Below are 21,992 nucleotides of genomic sequence, written 5' to 3'. Positions count from 1 at the left end.
ATCTTCATTGATGGTACAAGACTGATTTAAACTCAATTTCTGGTGGGTGACTCTTCCTTATAACTGAAGTGCTTAATCAAGAACTATGCTACTGTGTTTATTTTTATATGTTGTGTAGTTACTATATTCCACTGATCAAACTCTCTTTTTTTAACCAACACCAAATCATTTTAATGATAAATGCTTTAAAATCTGGCACAGATGGAGCTTCTTGCCTTTTTTCTTATTACATGCAAAATTCTTAAAATTTTATCTATTAATTTCATTATAAAAGCTACTTCTATAAAATATCTTTTATGTAGTTTGATTGGTATATGATTTAATATAAGTTAAGTTAAATAGTACAGTCATTTTTATTAGATTGATTTGACCAGCCTATGAGCATTTCCAACTACAACTAAATAATCATTACTATGTCAAATAGTAGTGGCAATCTTATCTTTATATCTGATATTATTGGTAAGGCCTCTAACTTTTTTTTCCCCCACTACAAATAACATTTACTCTTGGATTTAGATATATACTATTTATTGTATTAAGGAAAAGATCAGTATATTGCTAAACATAATATTAGCATATAAATTCTCTAACAAGTATGACAATGTGAATTCTGAAAGTATGTAATAACATAAAAACTGTTGATTTAGAAAAAAAGAAAGGATATAAAGAAGGTAATGAGTATGAAGGCAGAAAGAAGATCAAAAAGAAGAGGAGAAAGAAAGAAAGAGAAAAGAAGGAAGGAAAGAAGGAAGGAAGGAAAGAAGGAAGGAAGGAAAGAAGGAAGGAAGAAAGGAAAGAAGGAAGGAAGGAAGGAAGGAAGAAAGGAAAGAAGGAAGGAAGGAAGAAAGAAAGGAAGGAAGGAAGGAAGGAAGGAAGGAAGGAAGGAAGGAAGGAAGGAAGGAAGGAAGGAAGGAAGGAAGGAAGGAAGGAAGAGGAAGGAAGGAAGGAAAGAAGGAAGGAAGGAAGAGAAATGAAAATCTATAAGTTTACTAAATATTATATTAAGTTATTTTCTTAAGAAAAACTTAGTCAAGTTTCACAGTGATGTACTCAAAAACCTGCTTGTTTGAAGCCAGTACTGTGACTACTGGATGCTGCAAGAACATGTTTATGGTCATGTATGAATGTGTGTGCATGCATGCATGTAGGTGTGTGTGTATGTGTGTGTGTGTGAGCAGAATTTCAAAATGCTAATAAGCCAAAAGGTTTTTAAGACTTTTTCTAAGTCACTTGACCAATGCAAAAATAGGAATTACTTTCATAACTTAATTTGATTTTTAACAGAGAATTCTCAGAGATCTTCTTAACTCAAAAAATTTACCTTAACCCCCCTAAATAAGTCAATCTAAGTACCATGGTAATCTTAACATGAAGTAATTAATTAATTTAAGTATAATTGTAGATCTAAGAAGAACCAATTTTCAGAGATATAACAACAATAATAATTATGATAATTGGTATCATCTAATTATTATTATTATTATTATCTCCATTTTATAGATAAGAAAATAAATTGAACAATTAAAGGATTTGACTAGGTCATACACTTGTTGTCAGAAGCACTTTTAGAACTCAAATCTTCTTGATTTCATCTCCTTTGAACTCTAATTACTGTACTCAATTTACCCAAAGGCTGGTCCATTTCACCCAGTATCTAAAAAGGTCCTTGAAATTCATGGTCTTAGTAATTCTTAGAATAATAAATTCAGACTTTATCTCAAAAGTTAAAATCAATTTTTATAACTTTCCTCTCTATAATTAGCTATTTAATTTTTTTGTTGTTTTTCTGGTTGTTGCAGACTTCTTTGTTGGGATCCTCTGCTCAAAATATATGTATCATAAAGGGTACAGTCAATATCTGAAATCTTAACAATGGCATGTTTATAGCACCACATTCTTATTGATATAGCACTATAGAGGTGATAGAGAATTGAAGGATTATTCTTATCCATTTGAATATCAATCTCAGACTATTTAGGAATACAGATTTCTTTTCCTACCTGTTCTTCCCTTTGTTTTGTTTTTACATGTTGATTAGGTGTTGTCCTTTTTCATACAGAAAACAATTATTGCCATTTGATAACCAGTTGATAAGACAGACACAGATGAGTTTGAAGGATAGTTAGTTTCTCATTTGCAATTTCTCTGGTTCTTGCAGCCAATCATGAAAATCTTTGAAATGTCAGTATTTGGCTTAAAGGGTCCACAAAATCTCCTTGACCTATTTCCTTTCTCAGGCAAATTCCGAGACTATCAGAATCTGAATCCTTTTGCTTAAATTAATCCTCAGCTGTCCTTTGAACTGTCAAGTCTAACAGAATATTAAATATGTGACAGATTGCTATTAATTATTTTAAATCTGATCCAAAAAATAAAAATGTCTGAACCCTTCATCAATGAGAAAAATGTCTTCCTTCCTGAAGAACAACATACAACTTGGTCATCCTTCCTTTAAGATCTAAAACGTTCACATGAGTCAGTGCCAGTGAAAGTTGAGACCTTTTACAAAGGTCTCTTGCTGATATGACTCCTCTGTACTAGAACCTATTATGATTCTACCTCTGACATTCAGCCCTCCAACTAACATCAGCTACAAGGTGCATATAATTTATGGTAGAAGCTTTGTGGACATGTCCACATGGAAAAAACAGCAGGCTTTCAATTCTTTCCTTTTCTAAAGGCCAAACACACTGCCAGCTCAGGTGTGTGAACCCCTATCATTCATGATAAGAAAGTATCTCTTTGTGTATCTTCTCTATTCCTGAAATTTGAAGCTGAGAAAAGGGATCAGTGCCAGGATGAGAGATTGCAGTTATAAGAAGCCAGGAAAAGAAGTATATAGACCTTGTCTAGGAGTCAGCAGAGTGGGGAACAGCTTACCAGACACTCCTTGTGTTCTCCCATTATATAATGAATCATTTAACTTGCATCTGTCTGATATAAATGTGTGATTGTAATAGATTGGAGGGATGGAGGAAGGGAGAAAGGGAGGAAGGGAGAGAGAAAGGAAGGGAGAGGGAGAGAGCATATGTAGCACCATTAATGACTGAAAAATACAGCTATCACTAAGCTAAAATAGTGTAATATGGAATACATATCCCAGGTGCCCTATTTTAAGGACTGGCTGAAGTTTTGAAAAACAAAATCCTATAGGCTAAATGTTTTCTAATGGCTAATGCCTGAGCTATAAATATGCCTTATTTAGAATATGAAGCTTCATTAAATGTGCATTCCTAGACAAAGCAGAAGATAAAACTTCTGTCATTGAAAAGTTCAAATGCAGTAGAAGGGATCAAAATAAGAAGAAAGCACCAGGTCAGCTGAAAAAAAGCTTGGATCAAAATCAGTGAACAAAGAGGTTCTGTCAAATGGCAATAAGGCAAGTTTGGAAAGGACATGTGTTCAGCAGCTGCTATTGTCCAATATTTTAATAGTTGTCCATCCTTGAAAATGAATATGATTGCCATTGCCAATGAGTATTGTCAATGGAAAGACCAAATTAAGACCAACCTCTTTTAATACATTGTACCCATTCATTCATTGATTCTTTTAGACAACAAACATTTATTAAGTTCCAAAAAAGCACATTAATCTCACTCTTTAATTTAGTTGCAACAACTATTTAAAGAATCACAGTATTTGAGAGCTCAAAGGTATTCAAATAACCACCTAATGAACATGTTCCCTATATTTAAAGTTAGTTTAAAGCTTTCATCCAAAGATCCAGTCCATTATAAATTGCTGTACACTGGTGAAATGTGGTCTATATTCCCAAACTTCCTTAACTACATTTTTAGTAAAGATAAAGAAGTGGAAATAAAGTGGGCTTTCACAAAATAAGCAAACAAGTTTTGGTACATGTATATATATAAACATATTATAGTATTGTAAGAAGAAAAAGTATTTAGTAAGCCTTTACTATATACTAGGCACTGTACTGAGTGCTTTACAAAATTTGATCCTTATTTGATTATAACAATCCTGGGTGGTGGCAACTATTATTATAGCCATTTTGCATATGAAGAAATTGAAGCACACAGTTTTGTAAGAAACAACAAATACAAACAATTCAGGAAAACATAGGAAGATTTAAATGAATTGATGCAGAGTGAAATAAGCAGGATCTGGAAAGCAATATAAACAATGATTTTTTGTTGTTGTTGCTGTGGTTCAATCATATATATTTCAGTTATGTTTGGCCATTTGTGACTCCATTAGGGGGTTTCTTGGCAAAGATACTGGAGTAATTTACCCTTTCTTTCTCCAGTTCATTTTACAGATGAGGAAACTGAAGTAGACAGGGTTAAGTGACTTGTCCAAAGTCACACAGCTAGCCAGTGTCTAAGGCCATATTTGAACTCAAGAAAATGAATCTTCCTCACTGCGGGCCCAGGAATTCTACCCATAGCAGCCCAAAACAATTACTCTAAAGTAAATAAAAAGATCAATAGAATATAACTGAACTGTGTAAGCTTTTCTCCAAAGATGTCATGAAGAAATGTATCCTCCTTTCAATGGAAAAAGTGGAGATTGTAGGAATAGAATGTGTCATGTACCGTCAGGAACAATGTGCTAATTGATTTTGCTAAAATTCTTTCTAAATATTACAAGAAAAAGACTCAATGGATTTGAGGAGAGTGGGGGAGCTGGAGAGTACACATTCATAAATATATAAATATCTAATGTAAAAACAAAAGTTATCAATAATTTTATGATAGCCTATACAGAGATAATAGCCAATGGAGCAGTAAATTAGAAATCCTTCTTAAGAAAATTATTGGTTAATATAGTGTAAGAGCAAGGATGGAGTAGGAATCCTGTACTTTCTGAATCAGAGATAGCCAGTTGGACAGATGTGAATCTATGAGATGAAAGCCATAAAGGGAATTGTGGGGGTGATTTTTCATGTAACCAAGTTGGAGATTAATGATAATAACATATTTATATAGAGCTTGTTATTTTGCCAAGCACTCTACAATTATTACCTCATTTGATCCTTATAATAAAATTGGAGGTATGTACTTACCCCCATTTTACAGATGATAAAAATGAAGCGAAAATAACTTAATTGATTTGCCTCAGCTAAGGAAGGTCTGAGGTAAAATTTGAATTGAGAACTTCTTGATTCCAAATCTAATGTTCTATGCACTATGCCACTCAGTTTTTTTATTATTATCTTTTATGATTATTTTATTATTATCATTTATTTATTTTGTTGTTTTTATTATTTATCTTTTATATTTATCACTTTTATTTTATTTTATTATTGATTACCTTTTATGCTTATTTAAATCATTATTATTTTATGATTGTTTATCATTTTTAAATTATTTTTATGATTATTATCTCATTTGATCTTCACAACCCTGGGAAGAAGGTGATATTCCCTTAAAATATATAGGGTAAGTGACTTGACCAAGATCACAAAGCTAGTATATGAGGCAGTATTCGAACTCAGGTCTTCCTGCCTCCAAACTGGTGCTATATTTATTATTGTACCTAACTGGGAAGAAGAAATTGAAAGGATGCAGGTGACTTCAGTTACAGTAATGAAAAAGGAAAAGTTAATCTTATATCAAAGAATAGACATTATGGCCAACTTCCACAGTGGGAAAATTCTGGTCTTATGTCCCAAGGCGCTAAAAACAGAAGTGTAAAACCAAATGAATGATTTACATAATTCATATTTAAAAAAAAATACATGGAGTTTGAATGGATTGAAAGTTGAATGAGGAGTGACAGGGCAGCCAAAAGAGCTAGTGTGATTTTAAGCACCAGGTCCATAAAGTGATAGCCAAGCTGTGATCTGCCCTACAAATCCATAATGGGAATGTAGTGTTTAGTTCTAGGCATCACATTTTAAGAGGAGCTCGGATGAGTGGAGAGTTTCCCAAAGAGAACATTAGCAGATACAAGACTATGTCTTGCAAAGATTATGTGAAGCAAAGGGAAATGTTTAACCAAAATTAATAATGATAATAACTGACAGGTATACATCACCTTAATTTTTTTTTTCAGTTTTATTTTATTTTATTTTTTTTATTTTTTTTAATTTTTTATTTAATAATTACATTATATTGACACTCGTTTCTGTTCCGATTTTTTCCCCCTCCCTCCCTCCACCCCCTCCCCTAGATGGCAAGCAGTCCTTTATATGTTGGATATGTTGCAGTATATCCTAGATACAATATATGTTTGCAGAACCGAACAGTTCTCTTGTTGCGTAGGGAGAATTGGATTCAGAAGGTATAAATAATCCGGGAAGAAAAACAAAAATGCAGATAGTTCACATTCGTTTCCCAGTGTTCTTTCTTTGGGTGTAGCTGCTTTTGTCCGTCATTTATCAATTGAAACTCAGGTCTCTTTGTCAAAGAAATCCACTTCCATCAAAATATGTCCTCATACAATATCGTTGTCGAAGTGTATAATGATCTCCTGGTTCTGCTCATTTCACTTAGCATCAGTTCATGTAAGTCTCGCCAGTCCTCTCTGTATTCATCCTGCTGGTCATTTCTTACAGAACAATAATATTCCATAACATTCATATACCACAATTTACCCAGCCATTCTCCAATTGATGGGCATCCATTCATTTTCCAGTTTTTAGCCACTACAAACAGGGCTGCTACAAACATTTTGGCACATACAGGTCCCTTTCCCTTCTTTAGTATTTCTTTGGGATATAAGCCCAATAGAAACACTGCTGGATCAAAGGGTATGCACAATTTGATAATTTTTTGGGCATAATTCCAGATTGCTCTCCAGAATGGTTGGATTCGTTCACAACTCCACCAACAATGCATTAGTGTCCCAGTTTTCCCGCATCCCCTCCAACATTCATCATTATTTTTTCCTGTCATCTTAGCCAATCTGACAGGTGTGTAGTGGTATCTCAGAGTTGTCTTAATTTGCATTTCTCTGATCAATAATGATTTGGAACACTCTTTCATATGAGTGGTAATAGTTTCAATCTCATCCTCTGAAAATTGTCTGTTCATATCCTTTGACCATTTATCAATTGGAGAATGGCTTGATTTCTTATAAATTTGAGTCAGTTCTCTATATATTTTGGAAATGAGGCCTTTATCAGAACCTTTAACTGTGAAAATGTTTTCCCAGTTTGTTGCTTCCCTTCTAATCTTGTTTGCATTAGTTTTATTTGTACAAAGGCTTTTTAATTTGATGTAATCGAAATTTTCTATTCTGTGATCAGTAATGGTCTCTAGTTCATCTTTGGTCACAAATTTCTTTCTCCTCCACAAGTCTGAGAGATAAACTATTCTATGTTCCTCTAATTTATTTATAGTCTCGTTCTTTATGCCTAGGTCATAGACCCATTTTGATCTTATCTTGGTATATGGTGTTAAGTGTGGGTCCATGCCTAATTTCTGCCATACTAATTTCCAATTATCCCAGCAGTTTTTATCAAATAATGAATTCTTTTCCCAGAAGTTAGGGGCTTTGGGTTTGTCAAACACTAGATTGCTATAATTGACTATTCTGTCTTGTGAGCCTAGCCTTTTCCACTGATCCACTAATCTATTTCTTAGCCAATACCAAATGGTTTTGGTGACTGCTGCTTTATAATATAATTTTAGATCAGGTACAGCTAGGCCACCTTCATTTGATTTTTTTTTCATTAATTCCCTTGAGATTCTCGACTTTTTATTGTTCCATATGAATTTTGTTGTTATTTTTTCTAGATCAATAAAATATTTTCTTGGAAGTCTGATTGGTATAGCACTAAATAAATAGATTAGTTTAGGGAGTATTGTCATCTTTATTATGTTCGCTCGGCCGATCCAAGAGCACTTAATATTTTTCCAATTATTTAAGTCTGACTTTATTTGTGTGGAGACTTTTTTATAATTTTGCTCATATAATTCCTGACTTTCCTTTGGTAGATAGATTCCCAAATATTTTATGGTATCAACAGTTATTCTGAATGGAATTTCTCTTTGTATCTCTTGCTGTTGGGTTTTGTTGGTGATGTATAAAAATGCTGAGGATTTATGGGGATTTATTTTGTAGCCAGCTACTTTGCTAAAATTATGAATTATTTCCAATAGCTTTTTGGTAGAATCTCTGGGGTTCTCTAGGTATACCATCATATCATCTGCAAAGAGTGATAGTTTGGTTTCCTCATTGCCTACTCTAATTCCTTTTATATCTTTCTCGACTCTTATTGCCGAGGCTAGTGTTTCTAATACGATATTAAATAATAATGGTGATAGTGGGCAACCTTGCTTCACTCCAGATCTTACTGGGAAAGGTTCCAGTTTTTCCCCATTGCATATGATGCTTACTGATGGTTTTAAATATATGCTCCTGACTATTTTAAGGAAAAGTCCATTTATTCCTATGCTCTCAAGTGTTTTTATTAGGAATGGATGTTGGATTTTATCAAATGCTTTTTCTGCATCTATTGAGATGATCATGTGGTTTTTGTTTGTTTGGTTATTGATATAGTCAATTATGCTAATAGTTTTCCTAATATTGAACCAGCCCTGCATTCCTGGTATAAATCCTACTTGGTCATAGTGTATTATCCTGGTGACAATTTTCTGTAATCTTTTTGCTAATATTTTATTTAAGATTTTAGCATCAATATTCATTAGGGAGATTGGTCTATAATTTTCTTTCTCTGTTTTCAGCCTACCTGGTTTAGGTATCAGTACCATATCTGTGTCATAAAAGGAGTTTGGTAGGACTCCTTCAATCCCTATTTTTTCAAATAGTTTATATAACATTGGAGTTAATTGTTCTTTAAATGTTTGGTAGAATTCACATGTAAATCCATCTGGTCCTGGGGATTTTTTCTTAGGGAGTTGATTGATAGTTTGTTCTATTTCTTTTTCTGAGATGGGACTGTTTAGGATATTTACTTCTTCCTCTGTTAGTTTGGGCAAGCTGTATTTTTGGAGGTATTTTTCTATTTCATTTAAGTTGTCGAATTTATTGGCATAAAGTTGGGCAAAGTAACTCCTAATTATTGCTCTAATTTCCTCTTCGTTAGTGGTGAGTTCTCCCTTTTCATTTTTAAGACTAACAATTTGATTTTCCTCTTTCCTTTTTTTAATCAGATTTACTAAGGGTTTGTCTATTTTGTTGGTTTTTTCATAGAACCAACTCTTAGTTTTATTAATCAATTCAATAGTTTTTTTACTTTCAATTTTATTGATCTCACCTTTTACTTTTAGAATTTCAAGTTTAGTGTTTGACTGGGGGTTTTTAATTTGTTCCTTTTCTAGCATTTTTAATTGCAAACCCAATTCATTGACCTTCTCTTTCTCTATTTTATACAAATAGGCCTCTAGAGATATGAAATTTCCCCTTATTACCGCTTTGGCTGCATCCCATACATTTTGGTATGATGTCTCATTATTATCGTTTTCTTGGGTGAAGTTATTAATTATGTCTATGATTTGCTGTTTCACCCAATCATTCTTTAGTATGAGATTATTTAGTTTCCAATTATTTTTTGGTCTACTTCCCCCTGGTTTTTTGTTGAATGTAATTTTCATTGCATCGTGGTCTGAAAAGGATGCATTTACTATTTCTGCCTTACTACATTTGAGTTTGAGGTTTTTATGTCCTAATATATGGTCAATTTTTGTATAGGTTCCATGAACTGCTGAAAAGAAAGTGTATTCCTTTCTGTCTCCATTACATTTTCTCCAGAGATCTATCATATCTAACTTTTCTAGTATTCTATTTACCTCTTTGACTTCTTTCTTATTTATTTTGTGGTTTGATTTATCTAATTCTGAGAGTGCAAGGTTAAGATCTCCCACTATTATAGTTTTACTGTCTATTTCTTCTTGCAGCTCTCTTAGTTTCTCTTTTAAGAATTTAGATGCTACCCCACTTGGTGCATATATGTTTAATATAGATAGTGCTTCATTATCCATGCTACCCTTTAGCAAGATATAGTGTCCTTCCTTATCTCTTTTAATTAGGTCAATTTTTGCTTTAGCTTGATCTGAGATCAGGATGGCTACCCCTGCTTTTTTGACTTCACCTGAAGCATAGTAGATTTTGCTCCAACCTTTTACCTTTAACCTGCATGTATCTCCCCGCTTCAGGTGTGTTTCCTGTAAACAACATATTGTAGGATTCTGGCTTTTAATCCATTCTGCTAACCGCTTCCTCTTTATGGGGAGTTTACCCCGTTCACGTTTATGGTTAGAATGACCAATTCTGTATTACTTGCCATCTTGTTAACCCCGGTTTATGCTTTCCTCCCTTCTTTCCCCTTTCCCCCCTTCCAAGTATTAAGCTTGTGAGCACCCCTTGCTTCTCACAGCCCTCCCTTTTTAGTGTCCCTCCCCCCGCCTTAGAGTTCCTCCCCCTATCTTACCCCTTTCCCTCCCAGTTCCCGTATTCCCTTCCGCTTAGCTTATTCCTTCCCTTTCACTTTTCCCTTCTCACTTTTCAATGAGATGGGAGAAGTTTCACCATAGATTGAATATGTCTTAAGATTTTTCACTTAAAGCCAATTCTGAAGGCAGTAAGATACCCACTATATTCATCCCCCTCCATTCTTTCTCTCAGATATAATAGGTTTCCTATGCCTCTTCATGAGATGTACTACCCCCACTTTACCCTTTTTCTGGTACAATGTCCTTTCCACATCAATTTCTAGAACAAGGTATACATGTATTCTTTATACATCTATATAGTCAAAATATAGTTCCCAAGATTAATCTTTACCTTTTTAGATTTCTCTTGAGTTCTATATTTGTAGATCAAACTTTTTGTTAAGTTCTGGTTTTTTCATCAGAAATAGATGAAATTCGCTTACTTCGTTGAATGTCCATCTTCTTCCCTGGAAAAAGATGCTCATTCTCGCTGGGTAAGTTATTTTTGGTTGCATACCAAGTTCCTTAGCCTTTCGGAATATCATATTCCAGGCCCTTCGATCTTTTAATGTGGATGCTGCCAGATCCTGGGTGATCCTTATTGTGGCTCCTTGATACTTGAATTGGGTTTTTCTAGCCGCTTGCAATATTTTTTCTTTCATCTGAGGGTTCTGGCATTTGGCCACTATATTCCTTGGTGTTTTGATTTTAGGATCCCTTTCAGTGGGTGATCGATGAATCCTTTCAATGTTTATTTTTTCCTCTGTTCCTATGACTTCTGGGCAGTTCTCTTTGATAATTTCCTGGAAGACAGTGTCCAGGCTCTTTTTTTCATCATGTTTTTCTGGGAGTCCAATGATTCTCAGATTGTCTCTCCTGGATCTGTTTTCCAGGTCTGTTGTCTTCCCCAGAAGGTATTTCACATTTTTCTCCATTGTTTGATTTTTTTGGATTTGCTTGACTGATTCTTCTTGTCTCCTCGAGTCATTCAATTCCACTTGTTCAATTCTGATTTTCAGTGAAGTATTCTCTTCACTCACTTTTTTAAAATCTTTCTCTAATTGTCCAATTGAGTTCTTTTGTTCTGTGGAATTTTTTTCCATTTCGCCAATTTTGTTTTTTAGAGAGCTGTTTTCTGTTTCCAGTTCACTAATCCTATTTTTCAAGGATTTTACTTCTTTATCCACTCTCTCTTTAACTGACTTCTCCAGGCTCTTTTGCCAAGCCTCCCTCTCCTTTTCCCATTTTTCTTCTAGCTCCCTTGTGAGAGCCTTTTTAATCACTTCTATGAGGTTCATCTGTGCTGAGGAACAGACGATCTCCTCCTTTGGGGAATCACCTGGGGACTGCCTGTTTTTAGTCTCCTCAGGATTTACAGTCTGCTCTCTATCTGTATAGAAGCTGTCAAGGGTTAAAGTCCTCTTCAGCTTCTTGCTCATTCTGTCTATTAATCAGAGACAAACTACCAAAGAAAAACAGAAAAAACTGGAGTCTTTCTTTGGGGGGGGGCTGGGTGTGTTATCGAGCTTCCTCTACAGACTGCAGGGGGCAGCAGTGAGGCACTAGCAGGACTGTGCTGCGCCTGGGCTCTGAGATCCCAAAGCGTGCTGAGTCACTGTGGGGGGGAGGGGGGGGGCGGCCAGGTCCTGAGAGACTCCAGCTGTTTGGGGTTGTGTTCTTCAGCCCCGGTGTTTTTAGCTTCTCTGCTGGGCTGCTGATTTGCTGCAGGTTCCAAACCTGTAGCGAAGCTCTCCCCGCAGAGATGGCTGCGATCACTCCCCACCCCCTCTCCAGTCTGCTCCCGTGCTCTCACTGCCGCTGCCCTCAGCCTGCGCCCGATCTAAAACCGTCCCAGCCCTCCAGTAAAGACAGACCTTTCGTGGCGGATCTCAAGGATGGCTTCTCTTGGTAACTATTTGTGGGGTTTTTTTTCAGTCAAGCATTGATTCAGAGGCTTGTAATGAAGTGGATAGTGAGAGAAAGCGCGGAGCTTATGCAACTGTGAGCCTCCTCTCCGCCATCTTAACCGGAAGTCCATCACCTTAATTTTTGCAAAGCACTTACCTGTCAGGCATTATCTCATTTGACTCTCATGACAATCTTGTAAAGTAGACACTATAGGTATTATCAATTGTATTTTTCCATTGGGAAAAAATAGAATCTCAGAAATATTAGGTGATTTACTTGAGATTATACAACTAGTAAATATTAGACATAATATTCAAATCAAGGTGATTCCAAGTAGAAGGCTCTTTTCACTTTATCTCATGCCTTTCTAAAAGAAGACTTGGAAGTACCTGGTTGTGGTTTTCTAGTTTAGTTGTTAAGCTGACCTATGAAAGTTGACCTATGAATTGACCCACAAATTGACATATTAAAGTTAACTTTGAACTTATTTTGCTTATACCCAAAGGAAAGAACTGAAGAGCTGCTAGGGAGGCACATGGAAATTAGAAAAAAAGGAAAATTTTCCTCTAAATTATAGCCATCTAAAAGCAGAATGTGATGTTTCAAGGAGACAACTCAGCAGTAAAATATACAGTCAGAGAACAGATTGATCTATTGAAGATGTTATGGTTTGGCTATACACTGAACTAGGGGATATTAAAGGCTTATAGATACCCTAGGACTGACAGAATGTTACAACTAGAACAGATCTTTACAGATCAGTTGTTTCAACTAAGAGGAAGGAAAATGACTAGCCATGGGGCACTAAGTTTTTTATTGGCAGATCTGGAACTCAAACCCAAGTCTATTAACTCCCAGTTCAATGCCAAGTACCTCCTAAATCTGAGAGCCAATGATTCTATGAGCTGGCCCAAACCCAGGAATGTAGGTGAGATACTGCAGCTCTAAGCACTCCTGCACAAGTTTCTCCAAATTTATTTCATTTTCAGAACTGAGAAATGTGGGACTAAAATAGTTTCAGGGTCAAGGATATTTTAGGAATTTGTTTTCTTGAATAAGTGTAAGAAATGGACTAGAAGATTCTTCTAGCCTTATCAGTATGTGTTAATTAATGATCCCTCCATTAGTCTAGAAATTATAGTATTGACAGATATCATAAAGTAAAAAATATATATACAAATGTATGTGACCAAGAATAAAATATTGCTGATTAATGCATTAAAATAAGTCTAGATGAGTCATATCTAGTGAAGTGACTCAAGGCTCTAATCTTAAATCTATTCTACTCAACATTTTAATCAATGATTTGGATAAATCAGACACAAAGATGAAAGAATAAGTAATGTGCTTGTTCACAGAACTGGGATCCAAAAAGATCTCCACAAGGTAAAACAAAGGCCTGAAAATAACAAGATAAAATTGATTTGGGATGAATGTGATTACTTTTCCTGGGTTAAAAAAAAAACCCTACAATGTTTTTGTAGGCAACATGGCAAAATACCTACCTAAAAAGCAGTTAATGTGATACAGATTTGGGATTTTTATATACACACCCAAGAAGCCAATGGTAGGTAGGTCTCAGTTTTCTTATCCATAAAATGGAATTTGATTACATGATTTATAAGGGCAATTGTAATTCTAAAAGTCTATTATTTTATAAACTAAATCTCAGAGAATAGGTGAGCAGTTTGTTTATATAGCAAGTATTACAAAGCTGTACATTTCACCAAAGACACTTCATTACTGACAAAAACATAAAATGTGATTGTTTCCATTATAATGGAAAAGATAGCATAGGGAATTCAAAGCAATCACAGAACATTAAGTAACATATGGGATATTTATTTGAACTCTTTGAAATAAATGCAACCAAAAAGATAAAACAAAAAATTTAGAAAAAAGAAATAAAAGCAACAGCTTCACATAGATTGTAGAAAGAATTCACTAGATCACAAACCTGGCAAAGAGTCATGTTAGAGTAGGAATGGCGAGATTCAATTATTTAGACATCTGCTAGAGTTTTCTCCCTGCTAAAATAAGAGAAACTGATTCATTATTAGCTTGGCTAGAATATCGAGTTGAATCTAATAAGATGAAATTTAATAGGGACAAATTCAAAGTCTTACATCAATTTTGCATGTACAGTATGGGGGAAGTACATTTAAATAGCAGTTTGAGAAAGATCTGAGGATTTTAGTGGACTTCAAAATCAATATGAATTAGTAGTGTGGCATGGCAGTCGAAAAAAACCAACAAATGCCATCTTGAGGTTAGAAGCCTCATCACTTCTGGGAATAAGGACATCATCCCTCTGCATTCTGCCCTGAACACATTTGGAATACTACATTCAATTTGGAGTACCAAAGTTTAAAAAGGAGGTTGATAATCTGATGAGTAATATACAGAAACTGAAAATCAGGATGGTGAGGGCTATATCTATGTTATATAACCTTTAAGAAAAGAAGAAAATTGATGGGGAAGAAAAAATTATTTTTCCTGCTGTGCCATCTTCTGCTTAATCTCTAGCCTTCAGAGGGAAGAAAAATGAAATGGCTCCTCCCCTTTGATTATTTACTTTTTATCTCACATTGTGCTTATCTCCTTCCTGCTTTTCTCTGAGAAAAGGAATAGCACCTTCCACTAAATGGTGAACATGCTCATATCTAGTCATACCCTACACATCCTACTCATTTTGAACCCCTCATGATTATAATCCAAACGCCATTTTCCATCCTCCACACCTGGTTCCTTATTTACATCCCCTTCAATTCTTTCATTCCAAAGCCCCAAGCAAACACCTTCTATTGTGCCCTATGAAATGGCTCTTCCACAGGGAAGAAACTCCCATTAATTCTAAAGCTCTTCTCTTCCTCTAGTAATAGCTAATAGATGGAAGGTGTATGAGGTATATGAGTGTTCAAGGAGGACTAGCACCTTTGGTGTGAGGGCTTGCCACACTTTTCTGAGTTTCTCATCCATTTTTGTGTTTAGTTGACATTCAACTCTCACCCATAACTCCAAAAAGCTTAGCCTGAGCCAGTATACCATGTCAGCAGGTAGGCTAAACTAGATTGAACATCACCATTGGTCCATAAACCCATCAGTGAGCTAGGGAGGTATCTACCCCCAAACATGTAAAAATATTCCTGGAGAATGAGTGAGCAATAACAATTTGTTCCAATGTCTATGAAGATGGCTGAAGCAAGAGCTTAGAACTTTGTCAGACAATAAAGATGCCTAGGCCATTGCTGGTCATCCTAACTTTTGTCTTGTTACTGGATTTTGATGACTCTGAAAGAAAGAGTGAGACCAAGGGCTTTGTTCAACTCTTCCTAACTTAAATCCAATTCACAAGAATCAACATATCACTCTGTGATGTCATTGTTCTCTTAAAAAATGAAGGACAAACAAGAAGATAGAGTGGAAAAGGAAAAGCATTGAAACATGGCTCATCTCTAAAAACATAATCTCTCTGATCACCCTTTATAGTATTGGCTGCATTTTCACTTATTTTCTTCAACTCGGTGGTGCAGGTCTGGGAGTTGAATCCCCATTGACACTTCCAGGTTTTCCCCCTTCATTCATCACTTTTTTGAGATTGACACAATCCATATCCATCACACAATCAAAATTCTAATAGCTGTAGTTTACAGACTTTTAGTCTGTAAGTGAACTCCACTTACTTCCTCAATGAGTTCAATATTAGCTTACAATTTTTCTCTCCTCTTTAAGGTTTGACCTTGTACTAAGGGACTTCAATGCCCACTTCAGCCATACACGAAGATGGTAATACTCTATTTCTCCTGCCTTCCCTTATCAAACTACTCCACCTAGTCATTTTAAGTTATTTTTCCCCAGGCATCATATTTGTGCTAGATACTCTCTTTTTCCCACCTTGCCCCAAGGCTTTGTATACTTTTGTGAGAGTCATACAAAGTTTCCCTGTTCTCTTGAGTATTTGACCCATCAATTGCATCTAGACTATCTTCAGTTTTGGATCATTATCACTATCAATCATCTGTACTCCTACTATAAACTGCTAAAGAAAAGTGGAGAAAACTGGATCCATAAAAAAACTTATATTGCACAACTTCCTGGTCATTAATATTATTAAGAAATCCTTTTACATTTCCCTTTTCAACTCATTAGCCCACTTTCCACAGCAGCTTCTCTAAATCTTTTCATCCCATCTCAAACTCCCCATGTCTCCCCTTCTCCCCAATCTTTCAGCTAATAATCTTGACTCAGAAAAAAATGGACCCATTCTATGTGATCTCCCTTTTCTCCCCTTTTCCTTATCACTTGTCATTCAGATGCATTCTGCCACTATTTTCTCCTTCATCCTTCTCTCAAATAATGAGAAGACTTTACTCTTCACCAAAGCAAATTTTTCTATTTTCATGAGCAATCCCACTTCATCTTGTCTCCTCCAACAGATTATCCTTATTCTCTCACTTATCTTCAGTCTATTGGCTCCTTCCTGACTGCTCACAAACATACCCACATCTCTCCCCTCCTCAAAAAATCCTCACTTGATTCTTCCATCCTGCTATCATTTTTTTTTACACTAGTTGTTTCCATTTTATCTCCTCTAACCTCTCACTCTTTTCTTAAATCTTTACAAGTTGACTTCCATCTCGCAGCTCTGGCATCCAATTTCTCCCATGCCAGGAAAGCTTTCCCTCCTCATCTTTGCCTGGCTCCCTTCAAATCCCAAAAAACTCATTCTTCTATAGGAAGCCTTTCCCAAACACTATTAATTCTAATACCTTCCCTTTTTTTAGTTGCTTCCTTTCTATCCTGTATATAGCATATTTGTTCATATTTATTTGCTTGTTGTCTCCCTTATTACCATGAGCTCTTTTGCCTCTTTTTGTATCCCCAGTGCCTTACACAATGCCTGGCACATAGCAGACGCTTAATAAATGCTTGACTGATATATATGGATTGAAAAGAATCTCATATGTTCATGTAAAAGAAGAGAAAACTCAGGATAACTTTGTCCAAATATGTGAAGGGTCAGTATGTGGAGAAAGAATCAGATTTGTTCTGTTTGGCCCCATGGAGGAAAACTAGCACTAAGCAGTGGAAATAGGAAAGGGACAAATTTAGATTTAATGGGGGGGGGGAGAGGCAGGGGGGAATTCCAACAAGAAAAACTAACCAAAAATGAAATGGACTGCCTCCGGAGGTATTTTATCTTCATTGAAGATCAAGTAGAGAGAGCATTCAACTTACAGGAAGCATTCTTTTGGGGCATAGCAAACTATATTGCTACAGAGGTCCCTTTCAACTCTAAAATTTCATGACACTATGATAATTTGAAGTGACAAAGGCAACTTCTATTATGGATCTATTTCTGTCCATAAGGAAAAATTGGTTAAGGAAGTAAAAAAAGTGGATATCTTGGAAGAAAGAGAACAGACCATCTTATAAACAAAGTGAAAGCTGAGCATGGTCTAACATGCACACTAGAGTTTAGGGAAACAGGTTTAGAGTTCAGAGGAAGGACAGGTCTAAAATTTCACAAGATAAGTCAGCATAGTTGAGATGGGATATCTATTATTAAATGTTACAATTAATTCCCTTTGCTCACATTTTCATATACTCCTTAAAACCATATCAAATGAAATTGGGGAGGGGGGAAGGGGAATATGCAGATTTACATAGGAACATGAAAGGAATTTCCTTCAACTGACACAGACTGAAACTCATTTAAATCTAGAACTTTAGTTTCCTAGACACTGAGAGAGTAATTGACTTGCCAAAAATCATATAGCTAGTGTATGTCAGAAACAGTAGTGGAACCAAACTCTTCCTGCTTCTGGGCATCTACATGGTCCAGTGGACAGAACACTGGTTTGATATCAGGAAGACTCATCTTCCTGATTCTAATCTGGCCTGGGATATTTACTCTATATATGACCCTGAACAAGTCATATGATCCTGTTAGCCTCAGTTTCCTCATCTGTAAAATGAGCTGAAGAAAGTAAAAGTAAAGCGCTCTATTATCTTTGCCAAGAAAATCCAATATGGGGTCACAAAGAGTTATACAAAATTAAAACTACAAAAACAACTTCCTGACTCAGACTAGTTATCTGTCCAATATACTATTGTCTCTTATAGCCAAAAAAAAAAAAAAAAAACACCATTTAGGTTATTATTTATGGTAATTTGTTCATTCTATTTTTAAAAATCTCTACTCCTACAAGACACGTTAGCACTTTTACTTGCTGCTGAATGTCCTGGAAGAAGTCATTGGTCAAATATTACTTTATGATAACCAAATCCTACTAATCCTTCAATGCCCATCTCCTGGCCCACCTCTTCTATTAAGACTTCTAATATAATTCTAGCCACCATTAATCTCTTCCTGACCGCCTAGTGCACTTATTGCCTCTACCATAAATTTTGGCACTTGATTATATTCAATTTAGTTCTTGAGGTCAGACCTCATCTTAGACTTCTCTAGAATTCCCAAGGCCCTCACAAGCAATAGGTAATAATAAATATTTGAATTGAATTCCATTAACCACTCAACTCTCATAAAGTAATTTACTCAATACAAAATAATGATCATCATCTTTATAGTTTATGAAGTAATGGGTTTCCATATCTATAGCATAATTTAGGCTTTCCAACAAGCTTTTGAGTAAGGCAGACAAGACATGATTACTGGCCTTTTCCATTCAAGAAAATTGAGGCTAAGAAGCTATGTTACTCAGGTCTCAGGAATAATAATCTGCCACTCTTTCCCCTTTGTCAAATAGTTTAGAAGCCTAGAAAATCCAGTCCATGTTTCTAGAGGCAAAGGATATGGATTCACTTTCTTATGCTTACAAGTGATCTTGAGCACATAACCTTAACTTAATCCTCCTCAGTTTCTTCATCAGGAAAATAAAGAAGTTAACTTAGATGTCCTAAACTGATTTCATTCTTGTTCTAAACCTACAAACCCATGATCCTATGGTATCATAGAAATACCTCTGTTCAAATTTGACTCAATAATTTAGGACTTAATAATACTGGTATTTAATAGTTATATTATAGAGGCAGTTTAAGTCAGGGGAATCAAACTTTAAATTTTGGCTCAGATTCATATTAGCGATATGACTTTGGGCAAGTCATTTACCCTCTCTCTGATTGCCTCAGTTTACTTGTCTGTAAAATAGGGACAAAATAGTGCCTACTTCTCAGGGTTGTTGATAGGTTATTTCATCTCTCTTTGCTTAGATTGGAGTACTCCAATCTCATAGCTGCCTCCTACCTCTAAATATTGTGATTGCTTAAAATATTTTGGTAGAAACTGCTCTGAAAGCACAAGTCTGATATGATTATTCCAAAAAAAAAAAAAAAAAAAGAGAGAGAGAGAGAGAGAGAGAGAGAGAGAGAGAGAGAGAGATTGCACAGGTGTTGTGCTGGGGGACAAAAAGGTTCATTCACAGAGATACTAGCGTTATGTCAATAGGGTCACCTTCACGGGGGAAAAAACACACCGATTTCAAAGTACAGTACTAAATCTGAAGGGCTCCCTTGCCATTCTCTCCTCTCAGTAAAGGGAGGGAGAAGATGCATTTAAAAGTTTTCCGTATCTATTTGTGCCACCTACAGTAGCGTTCTGGAAATCGAGAAGCATGGTAGCCTTTATTTCCGATTAAGACATCTAGTCAAAGATAAAGCTAAACAAAGGACTGCATCTCCTGGTAGAGAAAATTGCTTGACATGAAAGATACCAGCTGGGAATTTGGTAAGTCTGAATCTTCCTGGAGTAGAGTGCTGACTTCCAATCAACCCACAAGCATTTATTAAACGCCTACTGTGTACCTGCAGTGAGAAAATAAATAGAAAGAATGAAATAATCTCCACTGTCAAGAAGCTTAAAGTCTAACCCTCTTAGAAATAATCACTGACGTTCCTTCTCTCACCCCACTCAAGAGCTTTTTACAGAGAATTAGAAGCATCCGATTCAATGCTACCGCTTCTTTTTCTACCCAGCAAGAGCCGTCAGAGTTTGGGACAGTCATTTCCACTGCCCTGGGACTTCCGGCTCCTCCTTTGCAAAATGAGAGGATTAGGTCAAATTGTCTCGCAGTTCTAAAAGGGCTGCGTCCCAGATTCTGAGCTGGCCCGGTTCCTGGCACCGCCCCCGCAACTGGAAGCAGCAGCTCCGCCCTGTCGCGAGCCTCCCGGGATCGGCACGCGCAGCTTTCCGCAGCTCCCGGTGGGCACGCGACTGCCACGGGGCGCCTTCCTGGCCCTTCCCCTCCGCAAATTTCCACCCCCACCCTACCCCCACCCCAATGCCTGCAACGGTTTTCAGACCTTTACTCCAAAGAGCCGGCATATGAGGGAAAGCCGGGTGCAATAGGGCTGGGGGAGCACGGAATGGCTTTTGACCCTCTTGCTCTAAAATACATTTAAGCCATTGCTGACATCTGGGCCTGGAGAATTTACAGATGTGTGGTACTCAGAATCAGAGAGCTCCTACTGGAGCCCACAAACGAGCGGCCCCCGGCAAATTTAGGCCCCCGTAACTGATTTCCACGGGAAGGAATACAGCAAGGAATGTCTCGTTCCATTCAGGAACTGAGACAGCAAGAGAGCAACGGATCTTAGAGATGAAAAGGGAAAATGAGTTGCTTTCCTCAAAGTCTCTTCCAGCTCTTAATCCCATGATTTTATGGAAGAGGAAACTGAAAGACACAAAACGCTTCCAGATTCGCGGAGTGCAGTCAAGTGAAGCGTTTTCCCCATTCTAAAATGAAGCTTTTAAAATTAAAGAAATAAGGGCTGTCACTTTTGCAACTGGCCTTACTTTCAGAAAAGTATGGCAAAGAGTGCCCAAGGAAAAGAGATTCTCAATTATTAAGACCCATAAGAAATCCATGACAGCTATTGTATGTAGATGAATGTTGGACTAGACTGAGGTCACTAGAATCACAAAAGGCTAAAAGGTTCCAGAAACAGTTACAGCTTAAGCGACCAGATATCAGCTAGCAGCAGGTTCCCTCGCCCCCCATTTTACAGATGTAGAAATGTAATTCCATAAAATTTATGGATCTGTAGAAGGCCACAAAACTTAGTATCATAAATGGGTCTAGGACACAGATCTTGCACTGACAGCCCAGAGCTTTTGTCATCATATCGAGTAAAGAAATAGTCCCTTCTAATATTTCATTTATTGTCATGGTTTTTAAGGTTTCTCAAGAATGTCACTAAATTTATTTTCTCTGTAAAATAGAAATGACAAATCAGAAGTGTAAGAATAAGAAAACAGAGTACGAACCACCACTAATGTATAGTGATTACAATCAATACCCATGGAGAGAGAGCACATATAGATGAAAGCACAGATCACTGAAAAATTGAAGTCTAAGCAAAAACAAGAACAAACCTAAAAAAATAATTTTTGAAAACACAGGGAGTAATATAAATACTTGGAGAGATGATGGAATTCAGTAGAAAAACCATTAACTTTGGAATCAGAAGAGCACTTAATTCAAATGACACTTCTGATATTTTCTATCTGTGTTACTATGGGCAAAACAAATTGCTTAAACTTTGGGTCTCCGTTTTCAAATCTGTAAAATAAAGACGAGAGTAATGCTTTTGGTACTTGCCTAATGAGGTTCTTGTGAGGTGCAAAAAAGTTGATTTAGATAAAATATCACGCCAACCTGCAACTACTATAGAAAGTAGGTTGTTGCTTTTTTTTTTTTTTTT

The 21,992-nt window shown here is 36.2% G+C and overlaps 1 long non-coding RNA gene across 1 annotated transcript in view; it reads right to left on the bottom strand.

Annotated features, from left to right (window-relative positions):
- Positions 1-20,792, bottom strand: part of LOC127564761 (uncharacterized) — a 51,521-nt gene extending 30,729 nt beyond the window's left edge. Inside the window, exon 1 of the long non-coding RNA XR_007954357.1 lies at positions 20,592-20,792. This is a non-coding gene — a long non-coding RNA (uncharacterized LOC127564761). The remainder of the gene's footprint in view (positions 1-20,591) is intronic.
- Between the last annotated feature and the right edge of the window lie 1,200 nt (positions 20,793-21,992).

This window comes from Antechinus flavipes, chromosome 1 (assembly GCF_016432865.1).
Source record: "Antechinus flavipes isolate AdamAnt ecotype Samford, QLD, Australia chromosome 1, AdamAnt_v2, whole genome shotgun sequence".
NCBI classification, from domain to species: Eukaryota; Metazoa; Chordata; class Mammalia; order Dasyuromorphia; family Dasyuridae; genus Antechinus; species Antechinus flavipes.
Note: the sequence above shows the minus strand (reverse complement) of the source record. Positions and strands in the feature narration are given on the sequence as shown.